The following is a 25,798-nucleotide window of genomic DNA, read 5'->3' on the forward strand; positions in this document are numbered from 1 at the left end:
CACAGAGCTTTGTGTATTTTGTATCAAAAACTATTATTAAATTAGAAACAGCTACAATGAAAGAAGGGAATTAAGATTATTGAAACACTTTAGTAATATTTCATAATTAAGACAAATTTATGCTCTTTGCAGGGACTCTGGCACTATAACTTCACATGTAAGAGATACTAATTTTAAAGGCTGTCTACTAGCAGTCAAAAAAATGTCTTCTAGTCTAACATCCTATTTTGGTAACATTATTCCTAAGTAAGAGGAGACTGCAACTCAGACTAACAGTTAGATTGCTCATTATTCATATATAATTTTCAAGGATTTGTATCTCATCTTTATGAACAAACTTAATGACATATGTCTATCGAAAAGAGTAGCCACAGTGATACGGCATAGCATAGGAAATATCACCTACATATCTTTAAAGCAAAGCATAAAGCCAAAAATTATAGAAGCAACACAATTTTTCAGTACAATTAACTCCACTGACTGCACACTACATTAGAATTAAATGCATAATTTAGTTCCAGATAAAAGAGCTTTGTTTCCACCACAGAGAGCCAAACCAGAATTTGAATAGATATTTGGAGATTATGAATTTCTTATACCAACAAAGATTGCAGGGTTTTAAGATTATAACTAAACACCAAACTTTGTCAGTTATTTGCTAAAGTCATATTAAAACATAAAAATGAGGCTGGTTGTGCTAACAATTTGTGAACAGCTGTGTAAGCTTTAAATCCATGTTCATGCTGTGAGCACAGCTGGGCAAATCTCCATCGCTATCAATGCAGCTGCAACCAGGTGACAGAGAGAATAGTATTAGTTCATACCTGTTCAGGAGAAGTAGACACTATAATGGCTGAAAACAGACAGAATCTAAATTTTACTTGACCTGAGTAGTTTCACCTAGACACAAATAATTCTGAACTTTTTTTCAATTAGTGGATATCAATATAACTATATTTGTGTTGGTAAAGCCTTTCTTTGGCTTTTTCTTGGGAAAGAACAGCAGAATGCAAAGAGGTGCATATGAAAGAAATGACTTTTTTTTTTTAAATGAACCTTGTAGAAACAGAATTTTAGATACTTTCAGCTTCCTTATTGTAAGATTCAGTAGAAAAATGCTGTATGTATCTTGTGCATAATGTCAATAGAAAATTAAAAAAAGTACTGCTGTAAAATGTACAATACCAGATATCTGGGTCTAAATTGGAATGCAATTAAAGCTAAATGCAATTTATATTCACATATACAAACAAACACATTTACCTTCAGAATCAAATACTGATTTTCAGTTCTAAGGCATTTCTACAAACAGTTTGGCATCCTGCTGGCAAAAACATTTTATTTTTTTCTTTTGAATAAGAAAGAAATATGTCATCATCTTCCCTAGTCTCTCAACAGCTGTATCAATTTGTTTTCAGGGCAGTGATTAGCATAATCATGGTGGATTACTTGCATTTGGAACAGAATAGAAATAATTCAGTATTTTTCATCATTAAAGAACTATGCTACATTTTTCCCCAAGCTATGCAATAGTAGGATTTTTAAAGACACTTAATAAAACGAAGTAGCATTGTTCTCAAAAACAAAACCCAGACTATTTTGCTCTCCTCCAGCCGTCTCTGCAACACCGGTATTCCCAAATTCATTCCTAGCAGTACAGAACAACTGTGTCTCATTTTGCCAGCATTCACTTCACCTAGAAGTGAAGTGTTCACCAGAGTCTTCACTAAGAGCTCTGAAGATCTCTTCAGTCCTCTGCCTCCCATGAGATGTACTTCCAGAGGGCTGAGGTTAAATCCAAAAAATCCTGGGTATTGAACACAAGATTTGTATTCAGAATTGGATCAGAATGGTCTCCATGTGACTTACTAGTTAACCTTAGAAGTGCATAAACTCACAGAGACACTCTCTTTTGCATTGTAATGCTCTCGGAGGTCCAGAGCCACAAAAATTTCCAGGTAAACTTTTAGATGTAACACTCAAAATCCCAGTAAATGTTCTAGGCATCTGTAAAGCTAACTAAAACCACAGTTTTCCCTAGACACACAAAAATACGCTTCTGTACCTGCCCAGATGTCCAGCATATCTAGCAATCAATAGAGATCTAGATATTTTAGTTAATGCAGTCTAGAAACATATCCAGAACATGGAAATATAGAAGCATAAGTCTGAGCAAGCAACCCTTCTACACAGACCTAGCAGATATTACATAGGACTTATGGGACATCCAGGCCCTCTGGAGTGGTGCTGGAAGATTTATTCCTAAAAAGCCTGTTTTTAAGAACCCAAATCTCTGTCAAAGAAGCAAAAACCTTAATTCCCCTGATTTGCTGTTTAATAAACAACCTCGCACCATGGCTAGTGCCACATCCATGAAACTAGCTGAAAACAGCTACAATGACAGCATTATCAAAAAGTGTTTCAACTTTATATAATTTCTTAAAAATTCAGGAAAAAAACACAAACTTTGCGATTCTATCATTACTGATTTTCCACCTATTTTATCCCCAAATTCCAGTTTCGATTCTGAGCTGCCTATAGTGTTATATGTGTGTTAAAACTAATCACTTATGTATGTACTAGGCCATTTACTTTAATACTTTTGCATGTTTATAAGCATGAATAGATAATCACTATATGATATTAGACAAATGATAGAATCATAGAATGGTTTGGGCTGAAAGGAACCTTCAAAGACTATCTAATTCCAACCCCCCTGACATTGGCAGGAAGACCTTCCACTAGATCAGGTTGTTCAAAGTCCCATCCAACATGGCCTTGAACATTTCTAAGGACGGATCATTCACAGCTCTCTGGGCAACCTGTTCCTGTGTCTCACCACCCTCATCGTAAAAAAATTCCTTCCTTATACCCAATCTAAATTTACCCTCTTTCTGTTTAAAAACATTGTCCCTTGTCCTGTCACTACACAGCCTGGTAAAAAGGTTCTCTTCACATTTCTTATAAGCCCCCTTTAAGTATGTTAAGGCTGCAATAAGGACTCCCCAGAGCCTTCTCCAGGCTGAACAACCCCAACTCTCTCAGCCTGTCCTCATGGGAGAGGTGTTCCAGTCCTCTGTGATCTTTGTGGCCCACCTCTGGTCCCGGCCTATCAAGTCCACGTCTTTCTTGTTCTGGGAAGCCCAGAGCTGGATGCAGCACTCCAGGTAGGGTCTCACAGGAGTGGAGTAGAGGGGGAAAATCACCTTCCTTGACCTGCTGAGCACACTTCTTTTCATGCAGCCCAGGATATTATTGGCTCTCTGGGCTGCAAGTGCACGTTGCTGGCTCATACTCAATTTTTCATCCATCAGTATCCCCAAGTCCTTCTATGCAAGGCTGCTCTTAATTTATTTATTATCCATCCTGTACTGATATTGGGGATCACCCCAACCTACGTGCAGGACCTTGTGTTTGGCCTTGTTGAACTTCATGAGGTTCTCATGGACATGCTTCTCAAGGCTGTCAAGGTCCCCCTAGATGGCATCCCTTCCCTCAAGCGAATCAATTGCACCACCTATCTTAATGTCATCCATGGACTTGCTAGGGGGTATTCATTCCCACTGCCTATGTCACTGATGAAGATACTTAGTAGTATTGTCCCAGTATGGACCCTTGAGGGGCATGACTCGTTACCGGTTTCTACCAGTAACCAATATAGCCCTTCGTTTCATAACCTACATTATAACATGTATAAAAAGGATTACATGATATGGTTGTCTTCTGTTCTAGAAACTGTACCTGATAATCCCAGAGATCATCTTCTGTCAGTTGTTTCTAAAAGCAGCTTAAACTGCAGTGTGAAGAGCTCAAATTACACCATGGGGACTCCAGGAGGACACAAAATTTTGCTGTTACACAGAGGTATTCCTTTTGTATAAATACTGAGTAAGGTAGCTGCTGAATGGCTAATGGGAAGGTAAAGGGATATTTAGAAAATATATAGATGGTCTTCCCTTGCCATACTACTGAGCGGTACAAACAAAACAAACGTAACATATTGCAGTCTTGTGGTTAATAATAAGACTCATAATAATGAAGATTCAGTGTGTTTGGAACCTTGATAGCATGAGGACAACTTCCTACGTATAATTCATTCACACTGGGACATTATGTTCAAAGGCTTTACTTTTGTTCTTAGAAAAAAACAACACTGAGGTTTTTTGAACTTTTTGTTTGAGAGTCATGGTTTAACCCCAGCTGGCAATTAAGCACCACACAGGTGCTTGCTCACTCCTCCCGCAGTGGGATGGGGAGAAAAGAATTACAAGGGTAAAAGTGAGAAAACTCATAGGTTGAGGTAGGATCAGTTTAAGACTTTAATAATAATAATGATAATAGGAAGATAAAATAGGGAGAGAAATAAAACCCAGGAAAGACAAGCGATGTAAATGAAATATTTGCTCACCACCAACCAACAGATGCCTAGCCCATCCCGGAGAAGCAGCTCTTGACTCTGTGTAAGCGCTGCTCAGCAGTTACTAAAACATCCCTGTATTATCAACACTGTTTTCAGCACAAATCCAAAACACAGCCCCATACCAGCTACTATGAAAAAACAATTAACTCTATCCCAGCCAGAATCAGCACAAATTCCCTGTAGAAACTGTTATAAAAACACTACTTGCTGTTCAGGACAATAAACTTCAGTTACGAGTCAGAGTGGTAAAATATTTTCAAGTTCAAGCACTGCAGATAGTAGTAAAATTTGCCCTCCGGTTCTTTGTATTGAACATGACTCAACTTTAAAAAAATACCTCTAATCAATCAAATGAGCTACCTATGCAAAACACAATGTGATTTTTTTCTATTTCACTTTCACTTGCTTAGACACAATGTTATGATTCAGTGGACTCCCATTAGCCATCCAGTCTGCATAATGTTGAAATTACACAGTTTTACAGTTCTTCATTATTTTTGTATGATGCTTTACATAATGGAATGTTCAAATTAATTTCTGCCAAATCAATTGTATTTATGGAATTGTTACTTATATAAGAATGGTTTATGCTTCTTAAAGATTTAAGGCAATCATGACTCATGCTTTTATTTTCCAATATACCTCACCACTGAAATTGTACTTTGACCAAAAAAAAAATCACTAAAAACTGTTAAATTATATCCTAAAAACTTTTAATAAAGCTAATGATTTTAGGTAAAAATGTTAAAGTTTTTCAGTCACATTGCCACCTGAAAGTAAATTTAATGACCTGGGAAGTTTTGGTATTTGTTATTTCATATTTGAATAATAGTTGCAAATACTTCATACTTCTATTTCTCACTTGGGTTCTTCAGAAATCCACATATTGGTGGACATTAGTAGAGTTTATCTACATTTAAGGACTTTAGACCGGTCATACTGAAACACATAAGTAAATACTGCAATAAAAAATGAATGGATACATCACTTTGAATTCAAATGGAGGTAAGGAATCCTTTATATAAATTAAAGAATATGAACATTTTGATTCCAGTATTCATAGAATACTGGTCTAACACTGAGTGTCTCTACCTTTAATGGCAAACACACAATATCAGTGATGTAATGAATTTGCTAAGGTTAGATTTACCAGCAACATCTCCGAGCAAAGCAGGTGATGCACCTTAATTTATTTTTTCTAACTCAACTGAGTCATAGTTAACTACACTGGATTTAGGATTCCAGAATAATTTCCCCACACATAAATTTATAGATGCACAGAAAGATGTTGGTCATTCTGCAACCACATGTAGACAGGCTCTGGTTAAATCCTTGTTAAATTCCCAGACAGTAGGTGATCAACTCAGTTTACACTACCTGAATTTCTTGAAGAGGATGCAGTTTCCAATTTGTAAAGCTACCGAAAAACTGAATATCAGCCTCAGTTAGTTAACGTGACCAGACCATCGGTTCTGGGGCGTTCAGCTGTTAACTTCATTAGTTGCTCCTGCTTACCAGTTATGTTTCAGCATGGAAACACACCTGCTATCTTTACAAAAGGAACAAATTAAAACTGAGTTCTTTCCTCCTTTTAAGGAGAATTAAAATAATCAGTGGGAAGAGTGTACACTGTAGACAATGTCAGCACAGCCTCTATATCATACTACAGATCTTAGGAGTCCACTTAATTGATGGATTTCAGTCCATGCTAAAATTATGCTAATACTTCACCAAGACAGAAGAAACATGGGGAGTATTCTTCTTCCACGAGTGTAAAATACAGTGACAACCCAAAAAGAAGACTAGAAATCAGGGCTAAAGGCACTGCTTAACCACTGGTTGGACTGCTCAGCTGAGCGCACTTCCATTTAGAGCCATAAACCCTGACAAGAGGAGGCAATCCAAAGACTCTGATCAACAACACTGAATCCCGAGAGCTGAAATGCAGGCTGAGGAGAGCTGACAGCTCAAAGAATAAGAGTTATGTTATGCCCTGATTTTCCTCAGAGAATTAAGAGCTGATCCATTTCCTAAAACCCTCAAGACTAGAGCTGGAACAATTTATTCCTGCCGTCTAATATGAAAGCTTTATTATTCCTTCACATTTGTTATCATAAATGATACAAGACATAAGGCTTGATCAGAGTCTGAGAACATGATCAAGAATCTGACAGTATGTGGCTACATCAAAGAAACTACACAGTACCCCACAGACTACCACAGGGCTCCATCTGCACACTCAGCTGTCAGGTCAGGATTTTAGAATGAAATCCCACCATTTAAACTAGTTTATACCTGTGATGTAAGACCAAAAGCTGAGGACAAAGCATGGGCCATTTGTTTGCCTTCATTTTTATTACTGTACTGTGCACTGCCAGCAAGCGCTTTTCACGTAATCTAAACATAAACTGTAGTTTTCCCTTCTCGAGAAAGATCATTCTGATCATTGGTTTATGCTGAAGAATTTTAGCTGGAGTTCTGGATGGGAATGATAGCAAGAAAAAAGTAAAAGTGAACAAGGTGTGCAGATTTCTTTCTGTATTCATCTTAAACACGAGAGTTATATATAGCAAAAGTCACAGTTACAATCTGCCCGAGCTATCATATCTCAGGGTTTTTTTTGAACCAATACTGATAATGATACACACCACTCCCAGGGTTCTTCTGTTCATCCAAATGGATCCCTAGTGTCTGCTGCAAATATATCTGCAAAGTTAGTTTGGCTTGGGTTGTACACTTTCCTGAAAGCCTTCAGGTCCATTTCAATTTGTCTCTTTGAAAACTTCTCATAAGAATATAACCTTCTTCCAGACAAAATAACAAATTACTTAATATATATTGCTATATTTCTGTTGTGTATTTTTTAGTACCTTGGAGTTGGCAGTTGAACATATATGTTTGTGGCTACATACGCTTCAGAAAATTAGCAAGCAGAGAAGCTGAAATAAATTTAATGCAGATTTACAACTTCATTTTCTACTCTCCTTGGCTTTTTTATGTATAGTCCAATTATCACTTCACATGAACAGGGAAATTTTCAAAAGGCACAGATGGCTTCTGATGTCCACTAAATTGCAGTGGGAGTTAAAAAACAGACATCAATAGGCTTTATCTCACTTTTCTGTTTTAATGTTGTTTGCTTCTCCTTCTTTTCCTTCTCCCTGGCTTTCCCTCTGTGCATTATGAAGAACAACCAAAATGATGACAAAACAGTGAAAACTAAAATCATACCATCCCTTAGTTTCCCCTTCAGACTCCTCTCCCCAGCTTCTGTGGTTTATCTCAGTGTACTCTGATAGACCTTGAGATGAGGCTTTCTCTCCCTTCTTGGAACATAACTGTGGCTAATTCTAGTGCAAGACAATGTAAATCTATCACAAATTGTTAGTTCCAAACAAATTAAGTGATTATTTCGACTTTGAATTCAGCTTTTAATTCTTTTTATCAGCATTATATTCTTTAGATGGGTTACTTGCCTTCTTCCTGAAAAGATGTCATGAGTTCTCTGAGGAGAGTAAGCAATTGAATCCTATGGATAGTATTCATGCGTATGTGTACTATTCATCATAGTAACCAGTAAGAGTTCAGCTGTGATCATGATCAGCATGGATGCTAACTATTAAACAGGCTCCTGTTCATAAAATGGTTTTTATTCAATTATATTTAAATTGCTACAAATTGGAATAAACATGGTTCAGTGATGCAAATATCACAGGAGTTTTCAAAGCTGTTATTTTCTTTGTCTGATTTTTACACTTCACATAATGGTACCCTCGGATCATATAACTAACCTGTCATACTTTGAATTATTGCTTATTCACAACTTTATTATCACACCAGATATATTACTGTTCATTCTCCTTGAATTTAGGGCCCAATGATAACACTAAATTGAAATGTCGTTGTACTGCAGCTAGCACAATGATTACAGAAAAAGTCACATCTGCTTTAAAGTTCATGGAGCATATAAAGTGATAAGGCAGAACTACGCATCAGAGAAACTTTTCTGGTCATTTGTATATGTCTTTCCCTCTCATTAATCAATATGTCAGGCACAGTATGAGAGAATGGTAATTAGTTTAATCAAAGATGTTTTATAAATATGTTCTATTCTATGCATAGATTTCTAAACTAAACGCTTGTCACATATTTCATATTGATATCATATGAATATTTTTATGTGTGTGTATATATGCATATCCATATATCTATGCGTGTCTGTGCATACACTATATACTGAAGTATGTTATCTCATATTTTGCTAATAAAATGAGAGGAAAAGATAGATCTTTATGGTTACAATATGAAACAGCAGCCAAGCCCCTTTATTTATATGGCCCCATAAGAATGTTGGAACCCAACCCTGTTTTGCAGAGAAGACGTTCAGCTCAGTTTTGGTACAGTGTGGCCTGGAAACCCCAAACCTTAGTGACTAGAGAGACACATTAGCCAGGTTTAATGCTACACCTTTTAACGACAAACTGATTGGTATCAGTCAATACTGACAGAACTGAAAACTAATAAAAATTCATGCTTATAGTGAAAAAACACATAAACAGCACTAATGTTTAGAGTGGATTGTACTCCATGTCTCATTGCATGAACATGTGGCAACCAAGCATTTTAACTGGATGTATATATTGCAAAGATATACTTCAAACACATTAAGAACACCAGCAATAGAGATTTGCTTTCATTTCTTTTATATATTTTTACAGAAAACAGAATGGTTCTGAGCATACTTCAAGTACTTACCACTGTGGCGTATTTTTCAGAAGGCTTCAGAATTCCCCCACAGGAGGCAGCATGATGTCATTTTAGTCACAGCAGAAGTTTTTCCTGTTAGGCAGAAATATATAGTGCTCTTCAGTAAAGGAAGAAAAAAAATGCATGCTTATGAATCACAAATGGAGGGAAAAAAAGTTATTAAATCACCTATAATGTTGATTTCCAGCATTAAAAAAAGAAAAATCATAATACTGATACCCAGAGAATAAATACATTGATCATAATGTATTGACTTCTGTCATAAAAATTATTTGCAATATTTTTTTTTGCAGATTGATCACTGCTACAAAAATAGAATTGTCTTTAAACCTATATAACACAGAACTTTACATTTTGGGGAAAAATATAAGGCAAGTACTTCAAAATAAAGGAAGAAGAAAAAATTACCACAAAACCCTTGGATTTTACATTATTTCTATACAAAATATTTCTGTAAACATATATTATACATATTCAAATATAAAATACAAAAAATCAAATATTCAAATATATGAAAATATAAATTCTTTCCTATGGGTAGTTCAAAACTGTAGCTTAGACTTCAAATGATATTTCAATGAATAGACTATTTACTAATAGTCTATCCATTTTATATAGACTATTTAGATAAAATAAATACCAATATTTAACAACAGTCTCTCCTGTCAGGACTATTTTGAGACACTGCAATTTAAAAATCAAACCTTAATATTATTAAAAAAGTTATTTCAGGTAATTTGCATAGGTTCCAAGACTGTTAGCTGAAATACTTCTCTTCCCTCAAAGGCCAGAAGAGTTGATTTTATGGCCTTTATAGCTGCACAATTTTGCTAGGGGAATTCATGCATTGCCTGTATGTTTTTTTCTGTATCTCTCTTAAAGTACCAAGGAATTTCATATCATTTATTCTTATTTTCATTTAGCTGATCAACACAGAGAAGCGCTTTGTGTGAAAAATACCATTTCAAACATATTATGGGAACAAGGGTGAGCCATCAAGAATTCCTATTAGCTTGCTAATATGTCAGGCAAGCTTATAATTTCTGAAAAATCACTCAATGCATTTGGCCACAGTATAGTGCCTACTAATACTGTAGAAACACTTCTGCAATAAGCTGACAAATATATTCCACAAACTTATGCGGCTTTCAGGGTCCACCTGCATGTTACTCAACAGCAGGAACAGACATGACTTCCAGAGAGCTAATAAAGTATGGACTACTATCACAAACAATGTATCTATGCACACACATCCACATACAAACACTTTCTGTCCAACTGTGTGTATGCATTTATACTGTATTTTAAGAAATAAATTAGTTTTTAGCAATAAAGATGCTAAGGATCACGGCACTGAGTTTCCATCTTGTTGTTCAGAAAACTTTCTCATACCATTTAAAGAAAAAACCATCAGGTTTTAGACTTCACTTTTGACCAAAATCAGTGGTGTAAATGTGTTGTGGTTTAACGCCAGCCAGCAACTAAGCACCACGCAGCCACTTACTCACTCACTCCAGCGGGATGGGGGAGAGAATCAGAAAAGTAAAGTGAGAAAACTTGTGGGTTGAGATAAAGACAGTTTAATAGGTAAAGCAAAAGCTGCGCACGCAACCAAAGCAAACCAAGGAATTCATTCACCACTTCCCATGGGCAGGCAGGTGCTCAGCCATCTCCAGGAAAGCAGGGCTCCATCACACATAACAGTTGCTTGGGGAGACAAACGCCATCACTCCAAACGTCTCCCCTTCCTCCTTCTTCCCCCAGCTTTATATGCTGAGCATGACGCCATACGGTGTGGAATATCCCTTTGGTCAGTTGGGGTCAGCTGTCCCAGCTGCGTCCCCTCCCAGCTTCTTGTGCACCCCCAGCCCACTCGCTGGTGGGGTGGGGTAAGAAGCAGAAAAGGCCTTGGCTCTGTGTAAGCACTGCTCGGCAATAACTAAAACATCCCTGTGTTATCAACACTGTTTTAAGCACAAAGCGAAACATAGCCCCATACAGGCTGCTATGAAGAAAATGAACTCTAAACCAGCCAAAACCAGCACAAAATTAAATCAGGCTTTAACACTTACTTGCTACTGGCAGATTCTGTAATCTTAATCACACTGAATAACTATTTCTCGTTAATCTTTTGACTCACTACAGCCAAACCACTCCCTATAAGTGCAATTCATTGTAATAGCTGCAAACATAGGCCTCAATTCTGTGTAAAGAAGGTGATTAACTTTATAAACTGGAAATAAATACCAGAGGATGGCTATCTGAATATAAGTCTGAAAATCAGAAATTCAGGAATATGGAAGCAAAGCAATTCCTTATGAATAAGCAACGTGTGAAATACTCTAGCTAAACTGTGAAAATGTCCATCTGGACACTTGCTGCAGGGGAAGCCTGGCAACACTGCAAATTTTCATACACACCCGTTGAGGAATCAGATGTTGAAGTTTAGGGCAATCTTTATTCCAAGCTACGGTAATGTCTTAAATCTCTCCACATGGCAGTGGCACTTTTACTGGAGATTTCACTGCTCACGTAGACTTTGACAGCCATTCCTGTTCTCCAACAGTAGTAGGTGATTAAACCTAGGATATAAGAAATAAGGAAGGATTTAAGGAATGGCTGGACAGTGAAAATCCACTAAGGTTAACACAGCTTCCCTTCTCTGTTATTTTAAACCCACACTTCTTTATTTCAGCAGCCTTTATAGCTTAATTCGAGCTACAGGAAGAGAACAAAACTCACCTCGGCTTTACTGGTAAACACAGGGATTGCATTTACTGTCTCTCCATGGCACCAAAATAGTCTCCAGCTTTAAAGCATAAAAATGAATGAAGAAAGTGCTATTTGTGAACTAGGTTTTCCCAGTTTATCTTGTACCTATGCATTTATCCTTTTCACCTTCAGTTTGTCTTACAGATCTTTTAATTATCCTTGCCAGACTGATTTTAATTGTAGATGACTAGATTATAGTTTAGGCTTTATATGTTCTAGGAAACCACACTGTTCTCTCTTGTCTGTTACAGATCATGTTTAGACTTTGTAATAGACAATTAGTCTCAAAAATAACAACTGCAAATACTGCACTTCCTTTGTATCAGGAAGCATGGGCACACATGTTAAAAGAGTAGTAGTCAAATTCTAAGACAAAATATAGATGTATTCTACTCATATTTTTCTTTTTTAAAGTGTCATTTTATCTTAATATTTGTTGACAACTGATTTCTTCATAATTATAAGATTTTACTAAAAATGTTAAAGGAATCTGGCAGTCCTTCTAAGCATATTTTCCTGAAGTCTAAAACAGGTTTTCTCACCGGTCCACAGACTCATAGGTAACTTAAATCTGGTGATGCTATAATCACGCTAGTTTTAGTATTACTTAGTTTAAATTTATTTAATTGGCTCATTGCTCGGAATTATCACAACAGCCTCTGATTTAAAAGGTGACACAACAAGAAGCAACTAAGACTGATGTACTGTCATTATATTTATAGTTATCTTAGTCTTTACCCGAAAAATAAAATCTCTGTCTCATAAAAATTTTGTTTTTGTTTTGAACATGATGACCCACTCTCTCCAGCTATGCCAAAAACCTCTGACAGTTCTTGCAGTACCCACGTATAGGCTAAAAATATTTGTTTATTCTTTGATGCTCAATTTTATTCATCACAATGACTGGACTAGTGTAGTTAGCTTCAGTTTGAGCAGACAGATTCATGAAGTCCCTCTGAGAAAATGCCATTTTAAATTCAGTCTCAGCATCTTTAAATACATACTTAAAGCTGTATCTTTTACAGTGTTACATACTTTTCCTCATTGATTCAGTTTCATATCAAGTTCTTTCTTTTGGACATTTTCATAACAAACTCCCCCACCCTGCTAAATTCAAGAATTTCATACACAGTGACACATTCCATAGCAAATAATTTTTCACATTTTTTTAACTATAAATAGAAAATCACTGACTAAACAATAAGTAAATGCATCTGGGCAGTTCTGTGGTATTCCCTCAACATCAATAGCCCAGAAGTCAGAATATCAGATAAGCAGATGATGCTTAACTGTTTATTGCCTGGACAGTTTGGGAAGAGGGGGTTTTTCAGAAGAGGAAAGCCAGACAGAGGTATATCTCACAGCAGGAAATGGACACAGAGCAGCTAGAGATATGCAAATCAAATAAACTTTTTCCCTAATTCAGGTATTTGAAAGCTAAATATCTAAATCTGACCTCAGGCTTCCCTTGTATTTAGTGGGGGAAAAAAAAGGCATGCCGAATGGTAGAAGACTTATTTATCTCCATGAGTCAGACTGTGGGCTTTAAGTAAGAAAACAAACAACCCACTCTTCATATATACCAACTGAGGTAATGCTGACTTACAGATATCGAAGAAATGAGTGGTGGTATCTTATTTTCCTTACTTAAAATAAATGTAAGTATAAAATAATGCAAAGGCAGTGAAATGTAACTTCTCTTGTGCCAAATGTGCAGTAACTCTCTCTTTACCTAGAGATAGGAAATTCACCAACAAGAAAAAAGTCCCATTTTGGGGACCCATTTTTCAATTTTAATCAAAAGCACCACACCAGAAGACAGGAAGCCTCTCACCCACACAGTCCCCCTGAATGAATATATTCTGAGTTGTATTCCTTGTCTTCAAGCAGATCAGAAAGTTATGGTGGAACCTGTGTTGCTTCTTTCTCCCTCTGACATAGTAGTTTCACGATTCTCATGATTCTCTGCTCATCTCTTTCTGTTAAACCTATGTCATAGTTAAACCTATGAACCTACCTGTGCTGCTGGTCTGTGTTCCTGCCTGTCCCATAAGGATCCCCTTGTGGCAGCACACTCAGAGAAAGCAGGAAAAAAAAGAGACTGACACTCCTCTGAAGTCAGAGGTTAGGGACTGTATCCTCAGCCACAAGCAGCTAGAATATCCCACAGAACAGGTGGGTGGTTTCACAGAGAAACTACAAGAAAAAGAAAGAATAGGAATGTATGAATCTGTGGCAAGGCCTACAAGGTCAGGAAAAACCCTAGCAGAGACCAGAGATGAACAGAGAAAGCAGGCAGTGCAGCCTAATACAACCAACCAGAGATTGCTCGTCAGAGAAAATGGGCTGCTACCAAATATAAAACTGCAGCAGCAGAGGAACGATAATACTGAAACAGAAAGTCTGAGGCCCTCTCCACAAGATGCAGACTGGGAAAGAGGAATGAAGCTGTTTGTAAGGCATAATGGCAGCTAGGAAGAAGTTACGTGAATTTGCAGAGGTCCCTATTTTTTCCAAAAAGTGCTAACATTTCTTGAACAGTCTTCTTGCTCTCAAAAGTATTTAGTTACTAATCTTTGCTAATAAGACTGGCAAAACACCAGTTCATTTCTCATGTGGGCTACATCAGAATCACCATGAACTACCTATCAAAACAAGGATATAATGTGTGATACAGCAGATAAGACTCCTCACCAGAAGAAAGAATGAGGGTAAATATTTGAAAAGCATATAATGTGCATTTCATTAGAAAATTTGTAAATTTTTGCAATAGCAACAAATGGAAATCTAAAGGATGAAAGGATGACAGTATCAGTACAAAGAGGTTCCAAACGAACCTAGTATTAATACTGCAGGACAAAAAACTGAAAAGCTCTAGGAAAAAAAAAATGCTGAGAGAGAGAAAAAAAAAAACAAATTAAAACAAACAAACAATCAAAAACAAAACCAAAAAAAACCACCACCAAACTAAAACACAACCAGCAGGCTGAAAACAAATATGTTAGATGCAGTTTGAATCAAAACAGAACAAAACAAAACAAAATAAATCTTCTGAAGAATTTGCAAACTGCTATAAGAAGTCAGGAAGAATTAAACTCATGAAGCCTGAGCCCAAAACAGTAACACACACAAGAGGAATGCTGATGATGCAGAAGAGAGTGATTTGCTGTGTTAAGAAATTCTGAATGGTAAATGGAACGATAAATCGCCTTAGGGGAACTCCAGGCCAGAAAGTAGCAATGCCAAGAAAGCATGTAGAATAAGATATAGTAAAAATGAAGGACATAAAAAAGGCTAAGTCTAAGGTCAAAGAGAAGGGGAGAGAGTGCCAGTTCTGTGTTAAAAGAAAAGGTTGATTCTCAAGTCAGGAATAAGAGAAAGGCCAAGCCTGACATTAAGGAGGAGGAGGAAAAGGAGGACAAGATACAGCTAAAGGGGAAAGGCAGCAGAAAGGGGAGGGGAAAAGACCGATCTGAAGGTTAAGAACAAAAAAAAAAGATTAAGGACAAACCCAAAGCCAAAGGTACAGAATCCAAAGAGAGCTTCAAGACCATGCTGAGACATACTGAAATTAAAGATCAGTTGGAACAGCAAGAGCTCCACATAATAACCTTCAAGCCTGTTAAGGTACAGCTTTCAGATTGTGGATAGGGAATCAGATGAAGAGAAGACAGATTAATCCACCCAGTGGCATGAAGTTCAAATCACCTATTCAGTCCTCACTTCAAGTATATAGTTAAGTCTCCTTGGGCCTTTTAACATTATTTCTGTGTTTCTGAAACTAACAGCAAGAAATGTGCCAAAAGGCACTTAAACAGCGATTACAGCAAGGCTCTCGCTATGCTCAAGGTAATGTTGACTATCTGTGTCACTTCCAAGATATTACCAGTAAAGCAATTACTCTTGATGAAATCATATACACCTCTCTGTGCACAAGCAAGCTCTGATAAAGATATCTGCTTTTCTCCCATATGGTATTTTTTAAGAGCCTAGGTAATTCAGCAAGAAATTGTCTTAAAATGTTCATAACCAGAAAGACTGGAATGACTGAAATTTCATTCAATTAAAATTCATACATGAAACCCTCCCACAAGTTATAAAGTTTTTATCTTTACAAAAATGATGGGTCAAATACTACCATTGTTCGTTAATGCACAATAAAAATATAAGCCATTGAGCTGTTTTTCACACACCCTCCCCATAAAAATGCAGTGTAAGGTGAGAGAAATTGCAATCCCAGCCATCACACTGAAATCAGCACATCAAAACCTGCCTTCAGTTAGGTCTTTGCCTATCCAGCTGCATAAATTTCCATTCCTACACTGTCTAAACATATTTCCAATGGATAGGACATGCACAGGGAGGCTATTCCAGTTCAGTGCAATACAACTGAGAAGTTGCCAGGAATACAAGACAGTGGGCCCTGACTAATGGCAACATCACCAGAAGTTCAGAGATTTCCTTGTCTTGAAAACTGAGCTCTTACTCATTTTCACCTTCACAGTATTTGCCAGTTCCCCAGAATGAAATTAAAATGTTAGTAAACCAAATCATAGAATGCGACCCACTTATACTGCATCTCCAAAACAAATATACACAAAAAAACCTTCCAGCCTATCATATCCCTGAATGTCCCCATTGCTCTGCCTGCCCCTGCCCAGACCCCGGGCCCCCCGCACCCTGCCCAGGACCCCGGACCCCACATCAGCCCCCCCCGGGACCGCCAGCCCCTGCCCCAGCGACGCCGCGGCAGGGCCGGCCTCCAGCTCCCCACAGCCCCGCCCTGCCCGGCCACGGGCCCCGCCGAGCCGGGCCCACCCGCGGGCCCACGGCCTGGCCCGGCCCCGGCCCGTCCCCGTCCCCAGGGAGGTGCCCGATGGCGGGGCCGGGGCTGCCCCGGCGCCCCCCGGCTGCCCCGCGCCTGGCTGGGCTGGGACGGGCCCGGGCTGCCAGGCCCTGCCCTGGCCCACCATGGGGAGACCCCAACCCTCCTGGCCCCTGCGATGCCATGCACAACGTTACCAAGTCTAGAACTGCAAGTGACTGTTCACACAGCTAAAAAACCCAACTTTAACCAGACCGATGATGAGAGACAAATGCAGAGCACATCCTTCTTGTGCCATCTGTCATTCTGCCTGTAACAGAACCACCAAAATCCACATCTCCTAAACCTATGAGATATTTTTTCCCCAGTCACCTTTATGGAAACTATGTGGATTAAAAGCAAACAAACACACAAACAAAAACCCACACCAAACACTGCAGCAGAATAAACTCACACAATCAGTCAAGATTGGAAACAGCTAGTTACCACTGAATGACATTCCTCTGTTACTGAATCTTTTCCTGTTTCTCCACACAGACTAACTAAAACCTCCAAGATCATCCTGAGTACTAAATTCCTTATCTCCAGCGAGTACTCAGAATTACAGAGTCCACAGAGACGTGAATCTTACTATTGTCTCCATGTCTCTTCTCTGGAGAAGCCCTCATTTTTTGTTAGAGCAGATCATAAACTGCTTTCTCCTGGATTATGGGGAGTTTATTCTGCTCTCCATCCCTGTCTTCCAGCTCAGGGGGGTGAATACCCTGGGAATAACTGGTCTGACTATTAAAGGCTGAGGCAAAGAAGGCACTAAGTACCTCAGCCTTTTCCTCATCCTTGGTGGCAATGTTGCCTGCCCCACACCCCTCCCCACATACAACAGAGGGTGGAGATTCTCCTTGGCTTTCCTTTTGTTGTTAGTGTATTTGTAAAAATATTTTCTGTTATCTCTAATGAATAAATAATTGATGTTAACTCTCTTTACAAACCTTGCTAAACTTCGAGACTACCTGAAATTTTAACACAAGAACTTGCCTTAAAATTGAACAATCAAAAATGAAATAAAATAAGAATGGCTTTCATCGTAGTAGAAAGCATTATATAAAGAAGGGGCAATGAGGTTACTGGTTGCATCGCTCTGCATTTTGCATTAAATCATTAGGTGAAAATAAATGTCTCAAACTGCAATAAATATATAGAGGTGGTCATCACTGGACTACAGCCTCAGACCATTTAGATGTAATTCCCTTTCATTTACCTTGACATTTTATCTCCTTCCCTATCACTTGCCCCTTCTCCTTCCAAAAGGTATTTAATTATTTATTTATTCTAAGTAGTTCTACCTGTGTAGAGATGATCATTACAAGCTAGGGGCAAACATAACCACATCTTGCAGAGACCTATGGCCTAAACCTGACTAATTCAAACTGCAAGGAATGCGTTTCTCCAGCTACCTTCCTTGTCTCAAAATGATCAGTGAAGAAGAATGAACAATCTTATCACAAAAAATAATTGTGAGGGGGTAGGGGACTAGAGAACAACAAACCTAAAGTACAACAGCAGTCTGATAAGATCATCTTACCAGTCTTTAAAAACAACCACTATGGCTAGAAGCATTCAAGTATTGATTAAATAGATTTCTCTAGACATCTTTTCTTAATTCAAAACTTTAGGTGATGAACCAGCTAATCCTGGAATCCATTTCCAGGCACATGGAGGACAAGGTAGTCATCAGGAACAGTCAGCATGGATTCACCAAGAGCAAGTCATGCTCAATCAACCTGATAAACTCTGATGAAACAACTGGCTTGGCAGATGTGGGGAGAGCAGTGGATATTGTCTGCCTGGACTTCAGTAAGGCTTTCCACAATGTTCCCCATAAGAACCTCACAGAGAAGCTGATGATGTCTAGGCTGGTTGAGCAGACAAAGGCTCAGAGGGTTCTTATTAATGTTTATAAATACCTGAAGGTAGGGTGCAAAGAGGATAGGGCCAAGCTCTTTCCAGTGATGCCCAGTGACAGGACCAGAGGCAATGGGCACACACTGAAACACAGCAGGTTCCCTCTGAACATCGGGAACCACTATTTTACTGTGAGGGTGAGCAAGCACTGGCACAGGTTGCTCTGAGAGGTTGTAGAGTCTCCCTCCTCGTAAATATTCAAACGCTGATCAAATCCTTTAGATATTGAAGCTGAACATAGTCCTGGGCAACTAGCTGTAGGTGTCCCTCCTTGAGCAGAAGGTTTGGACAAGATGATCTCCAGAGGTCCCTTCCAACCTCAACCAGTCAGTCATTCTGTGCTTCTGTGATCTGTAAATATAGGTACCTTTTTCAAGAAAGACAGAATATGCCATCAAAAAGTGAGTCTTGCCTGATTCAAAGAAGCCAGACTCCTGTTGCAAAGGTTATAGCAGATGTTCAGTGTTTGGTTATGTCTAATTCATGCCAGGGAATTATTTCATCAATTACTCAGATCATTATTTCTCCTTATGGAGCAGTGTCATTTGGTATTAGCAATGGAAGACCAGCTTGAACTATAATCTCCCACATCTCAAGTGAATATCTTTATGCAAAACTGAGCAAAAGCCTGATTCAAGTCAAGCAGAACAGGGATTACTACAGTCCTGTATCTCCAGGGGTTGTTCCGTCTTCAAAAGAGATGGGAAGAAACATATTTTGACTCTTTCTCACTTGATTTATATCATGATACAGAATCACCTGCCTGCCAGTGGAAAGTCACAGAGGCAGAACAAGGAGAAAGAAAAGGCTTCATCTTCTTCCAGCACTACAAAGAACTCAATGACATGAAATGGGATCTAGGCACCCTTACACCTCTTTAAGCCTCTGTGCCAAGAAAAGCATTTAAGTCTCTACCTGGCAACCATAGCCTTGTGAGCAAACTCAAAGACAGTTGAAACCCACAAGGCTCTGTTTCACATGACTGTTATGACAGCCCCTCTAAGTTTGTAGTTTAATGGCTCTGTCTCTACTGCCTTACCCTAGGCCTCATTCCCACAATTGTCTACATCGCAAGGCCTCCTAGTAAAATCACAGTTCCTTTCCTTTTTGCATATGTGGGGTTTCCTTCCAACAGATACAATAACTGTAAGTAGGAGAAAACAAGAAGGGATGAGTAAAAGAGATTATAGGGCAGTTCCAGATCATGGCTCAACCTGCCCATAACCCAGTCTGCCCCTCTTCCAAATCCTACTCCAGCTTGCAGTCTGAATACAGCCAGAATTTACTTCAGTAACAAAAAGCAAAACCAGAGAATTTATATCTAAGGTTCCCATTTCTTTTCCCTCAAATTCAATGAGGAGAACAGTTTTCTGCTAGAAATATTTTTTCCTCTAATTAAATTCCGTTCTGGCTTATCTGGGCTGTACTTGAAACTATCAGTTTTCCCTTCTCTTGCTATCTGTTTTCAGGAAAGTTTTGGCAGTTTACCAAAAACATGGTATATAAAAATCAAATATTTTAAAATGTGTTTCCTTTTTTACAGCCAAATGTGACATAACAGCAATGACGGCAGCTGCCACCAGCATTACTATTATACCAGGGGTGCATGAGGAGACTAAAAGAGAAGGGATCCTGATCTGACAGGAATGCTACGACCAACCCCATTCCCTGATCTCAAGAAGCAAATGAGACAGGTACAGATGATGAGGTGGGTTTTTTTGGACAGAAAACTAAACTAGGTTCCCTCTACAACTGGGGCTTTGCACCTGCAGCCCAACATCCCTCTTCACTACCAGACTACTCTACTGTCAGCTGAACAATGTGAAGTCCTGTAGGTCAAGTGGCAACAGGCCGTGTTGAGTCTTGAAAGTTTGACTTTAAGGTGTTTTGCAGAAGGTGTCTTAAATGTTGTACTTCAAATTGTATGGGTTTTGGTTTCCTTTTCCTATAACTTACAATACTCTCTGAAAAACATACAAAAAAATAACAGAAAAAGTCATAAAGCTGAAAGAATATTATTCTTTTATGCAAAGTTTTGAATTCAAACGTGCAATTGAATTTACCAAAGCAATCTTAATTTGATCCCCTTAAGATTTGACATTATTAAAGGATATAATTTTAAAGTACATTACCCGGTTTTTAACATAACATTCTGGATGCACAAACTGGAATAATTTGTATTTTTCCTAAGCAACCTTAAATATGCTACTTTTCAACTTCTGAGTGTTTTGTCGTTTTCATCTGAACTACTTTGCAGACTAATATAACATGAATAACAAAGCATATCACCATTCAACTATTTACTGCCATTCGCTATACATCCTCTACAGTGCAAATTATTCTGATCTCACCTCAACTTCTTAATTTGCTGGATGTGCTAGAGAAAAAAAAGACAAAGAACCTTCTGAACATATGCTATGGTGTAATAATTTTCCCTTTGTCCCTCTCCTGTTTTTGAATATTATCTTCACTTTTAAAACTAATGCCTCTGCATCTATACTTGCATATATCAAATTATACGTTCTTATTGTAGCAAACTGGATCACAAGTTCCTTAAACAAATCTTAGACAAGTAACCACTGAGGCAAGAATTTAGTAGGGAACTCTGTATGCCTTCTTTGTACTTGATGACTTGAGGCTGTCTTCAAACCATACGTAACAGGTGAGAAGGTGGCCCTAAAACCTTTTGATAAGTCTGACATATTCCAAAGATATTTGTGTAATAAATGCATTTTATTTAATGTTTCTACTAAGAATTAAGTCAAATGCAGAAAGTTAAATTCATTAATTATACTTTAATAATTCATTATAATTTTATCATGTTGAATCAGCCATGTAGTAAATGTTAGATAAAGGTTAAGAGTGATGACAGATTCCTGGAACAGAACACTCACAAGAAAAGCCTGAGCCCCTGACACTGGATTGTCTCAATCCTCAGCTGATCAACCGCTCCATATACTAACTGAATCTATTAGATTTAGAATTCTCCAAAATTAGCACTGGACAGTGTAGAATAATTAACTGAACAAGCTAATAACAAACAGAATAATAATAAAAGCTCTTAAATTTCCTTAGGGCAGGAAATCAATAAGTTGGTAAATTTATTTAAACTCTGTTACATGAACTAAGTTGCCTAAAATGTTTCCAGTGCAGTGTTTTGGAATATTTGTTGAAGATTCTAAAGCTTCCCAAAAGTCTAATAAATCCTCTTCTGTCTCCCATCAGAACAAGAAATGAAAAGATTTCTCTCACTGTAGGACTATATATAAAGTCATTGTTCTGTATTTAGAACATTCTGATTTCAGCTAGACCTTGCTTGCTCAAGGCTGTCAGTCATCTTTAGATGTGCCTGCAACAATAGGTTATATCATATGCTGTTGATTACAGGTCATAACAAAAACAAATTTATGATTGCCATGAGTCTAATATCTCCACTCTTTTTCCACTTATCTGGTTGAAAAGCCAATTGCTTTTCTCTGCCCTGCTGTTTCTTGGAAGAATAGAGATATTCAGGAGTGAATGAGTTATGTGTTGGCCTTTCAGTATTTTAGTTGCTAAAATTGAAGAAAGACTACAGTTGCTTCGGGCAGAAACTAAGGCATTGATCCAGAGCTCTTTGAAGTCAATAAAAGTCCTCATGAGATCAGTAGACTGCCGGAGTTGGTCCAAGTATCCACGTCTCATATTTGCTGTCTCATACTTGACTGCAGCCTATTGGACACAAAATTTTGGGAGGAAATTCTGACAGGACATAGGTAACTATACTCAGTGGTAGCCGCTAATGGAAAATTGTAAATCATACCTAAAAGCACGGTTGTGACAGCCATAACTATCACAAGGTCTCAAGTACAACATTAAAGAGAAACATACTTTAGAAGTCTTGCACAAAACCAAAACTGCTTCCATTTTGCAGACCGCAAGACAAATTTTACCTCAAGAAGCTGTAAGAACTGATGATATACCCTGAGTTATATAGAGAAACAAAGCTAACTCTGACCAAACTGGTATATTTCATATTGCATTGTAGTGCTGTGTGAAGACAACAGTTCAGGTCCCAGAAGCTGAATGTCAGAGGACTTTCTGCCCAAGCAAAGCACCCAGCATCTGGAGGGCTGAACAGCACTGTCATGTCACTGTGCCGATATGGGTACTGAGTCCAGCTCTACAAGTAACTTGGAGTTACGCATTACACAGTGCTGCAAGATGTTTGTAGAATTATTACTCTGAGTAGACACAGACTCCAGAAACATACATGTGCGGTCAGTATTAATATGGGGGACAATGATAAAGTGTAAGCTTCCATCAGGCAGCTAAGTGGCCTGATTTTCAAAAGCTTTGAAAACCTAATACCTCAAAAGACCCCCCTGGTGTCAAACCACCGCAGCAATAAAATTCTTGAGAACCGCAAACTCCAAATGTTGTGTATGTGTATTTTTCAAGAAGTACTTTCCTATTTATAGAAAATTTTCTCACCGTAGGTAACTATGCTAACAAAGGCATTCTGCATGCAGGTAACCATTTGAATTTTTACAAATACACTAGATATTCCATTAATACATAACCTATAATACAAACACATAAAAGCATTGCAGCTTGCAGTGCTTTTTCATTCTTTTGTTCTATTAACCTAAGATGCAATTGAGACTCATAGATGGACAAGTGAGAAATGCCTTTGTTGTAGTCGTCAGTTGATTTTAGTTAATAATTCAGTGATTAAATCCCCTCAGTAGACAATAGGACATCATGTCAAAAGCTTATTGTTGTTGTTGTTTCTTAATAGAGCTCTTCCTGCATTATTTTAGGGAAGGTGTTAAATTCTTTTACTAATATTCTCAGAAGTTGAAACAGACTTTGAGATGTTGAGAAAAAATCCTATATCTAGAAAACACAGATCATATTCCTTTGAAATTAGATTATTGTTGTGTAATCAGTTCCAAACATGTAAACAGAAATTGTCACTGTCTGATTATCCAAGCACAAAGAAACGCTACTGTTTCACTCAAGAATCCTACCGGACAAAAACAAACCTTCCTAGCTAAGACAGCTATTCAAGAGACAGATGTTCACAGTACATGAACCACTACAGATGGTCATCTTCTATTTTAGAATTTGAGTTTGCATTTGTTTCAAATCTATTCTTTTAAATCACTCATTTAAAAAAAAAAAAAAAAAGCTATTCATAAAAGCCATCCAAGATTATCAAGTGGATGCATGCAATCTTTTGTTTGGCAATAAAAACCACCAGACATTTAAAAGAGCTGAAGAATACATGTATGTATATGTATATGTATATGCATACATACACATATGCATATTATTTTTAAATTAGAACTTCAAAAATTTATTTGAAAAATAAATTTTAACGTCAGTTTTGATTAAAAAAATCCAAACATGTCTAATCCTTTAGCTCTTTTCATGTGAGAAATATTAACTGTTGCTGCTGAATTGAGAGACTGTGTTGCAACAACCATTATATTGGTTATTGCCTTCATTGGTGCTCTTGTAAAATTTTAAAATAGAATTGAAATAATGAAGCTACTCTTTTCCTCTTCCAAATTTTCATATTGCAATTAATTCATAATGCCACAAAAAGTTTGGGGTTTAGAACATCCAGGATTGACTAGAAATGTAAACTGCTGGTTTTATTGATGCTTTTGGAAGTTTAAATTTTATGTCCTGACTTAAATATATTTAGGCAGGCAACTCACATGGAGATTTTCCTTCTGAGATACCTATGAAATTTCCAGTGACTATATTGTGAACTTAGTACTTTAAATATAAGTGTTCTGCATTGCACTTTCCTACCCCCAAAAAAATCAGCCATCTCCACTGTTTTATGCTTAGCAAAACTTGCAAAGGAATAAGAGATGGTAGTCTGAGTCTTTAAACCTCAGTAACAGTAAAACATATACATTAAAATTATTTCCAATAGATGCTATGCCTACTATAATTTTTTTCACCCCGTTTAAATTCAGAATAATTGAAAACCTTTTGAAACACCTCCACACATTTTTTTCAAGAGTATGTATGTCTCACACAGAATGTACTTGTAGATAACCAGCATATAAAATACTCTTTCTTTCATCCATAATGATCTGCATCCATCATACATGAGTAGCTTCTATTTTTCACATATGACTAAACTACTGAATGACAATGTTGGATTCGAGAATGAAGTTTCTTGACACCAATAACCAATAACACAACAAACTGTGAAAAAACTGCTAGCATGCAGAAATTCAAAAAGGACAATAGTCTGATCATTCAGGCCTCTGATATGTGCAGTAATAACCTCAGATTAAGGCTAGAGCCTAGACTATCAATGCCATTCAAGGGTATCAGATGTCCAACAATTCCACAATTTCGTAAGGAAAATTGGTTTGAAAATTACACAAATGGTCAAACATCAAGAACTGTATTGCCATGAAAAGAGCTACCCTTTATGTTAAAAGGAAACCCATAACTTTATATAACAGAAATAATGATAAAGTACAATTGTAACAGACCTTTGCTCTGGAAATAACATGGTTGTCTCAGACAAGGCCTTAGAACAGGAAAGTCAACATGTAGTCTGTGGAACAACGTAAACTGACCAAGATCGTATTTACATTCATTGATCAGGTTTCACCTGATCAAATTAATTTATTACTTACACGCATTAATCACAAGTGCTTAATCTCATTCTAAATAAGACCTTAAAAAAGGTAAATTGCATTCCAAAGATCTTATTTCTTCCCAGAAGTTGCAATGAAAGCCTAGAAAAACTAGCCTGGACACAACTGACTAGAGTTTGAAAGTAGACCCCTGTGGTATGCAAGAGGAACCATCCCACAGGGTACTCTAAGAAGGTCTTTCCTTAAAAACTTTAGAAAAATCTTACCAAGCATCCACATATACTTTCAATGATCCTGCTAGCCAGTTAATCTGGTCAGCACCCGGTAGTATCTAGACTGAAGGAAAAGTAATAAATATTAAGTTTAATTACAGTTTTTCTTAGTTATAACCAAAACCTGCTGCATTTCCAAGAGATTCAGAACTATGGTACTGGTTTT

At 37.6% G+C, this 25,798-nt stretch overlaps 1 protein-coding gene across 3 annotated transcripts in view; it reads right to left on the bottom strand.

Annotated features, from left to right (window-relative positions):
- Positions 1-25,798, bottom strand: part of NLGN4X (neuroligin 4 X-linked) — a 189,068-nt gene that overhangs the window by 147,949 nt on the left and 15,321 nt on the right. For 2 of the 3 annotated variants that reach the window (XM_075094925.1, XM_075094909.1), the window contains exons 2-3: positions 11,608-11,769; positions 9,176-9,259 (exon numbers count right to left, since the gene is read on the bottom strand). The gene's annotated coding sequence lies outside the window, so the exon portion shown is untranslated. The remainder of the gene's footprint in view (positions 1-9,175; positions 9,260-11,607; positions 11,770-25,798) is intronic. The other variant, XM_075094918.1, reaches the window with a different exon arrangement.

Source organism: Phalacrocorax aristotelis, chromosome 1 (genome assembly GCF_949628215.1).
Source record: "Phalacrocorax aristotelis chromosome 1, bGulAri2.1, whole genome shotgun sequence".
NCBI classification, from domain to species: domain Eukaryota; kingdom Metazoa; phylum Chordata; class Aves; order Suliformes; family Phalacrocoracidae; genus Phalacrocorax; species Phalacrocorax aristotelis.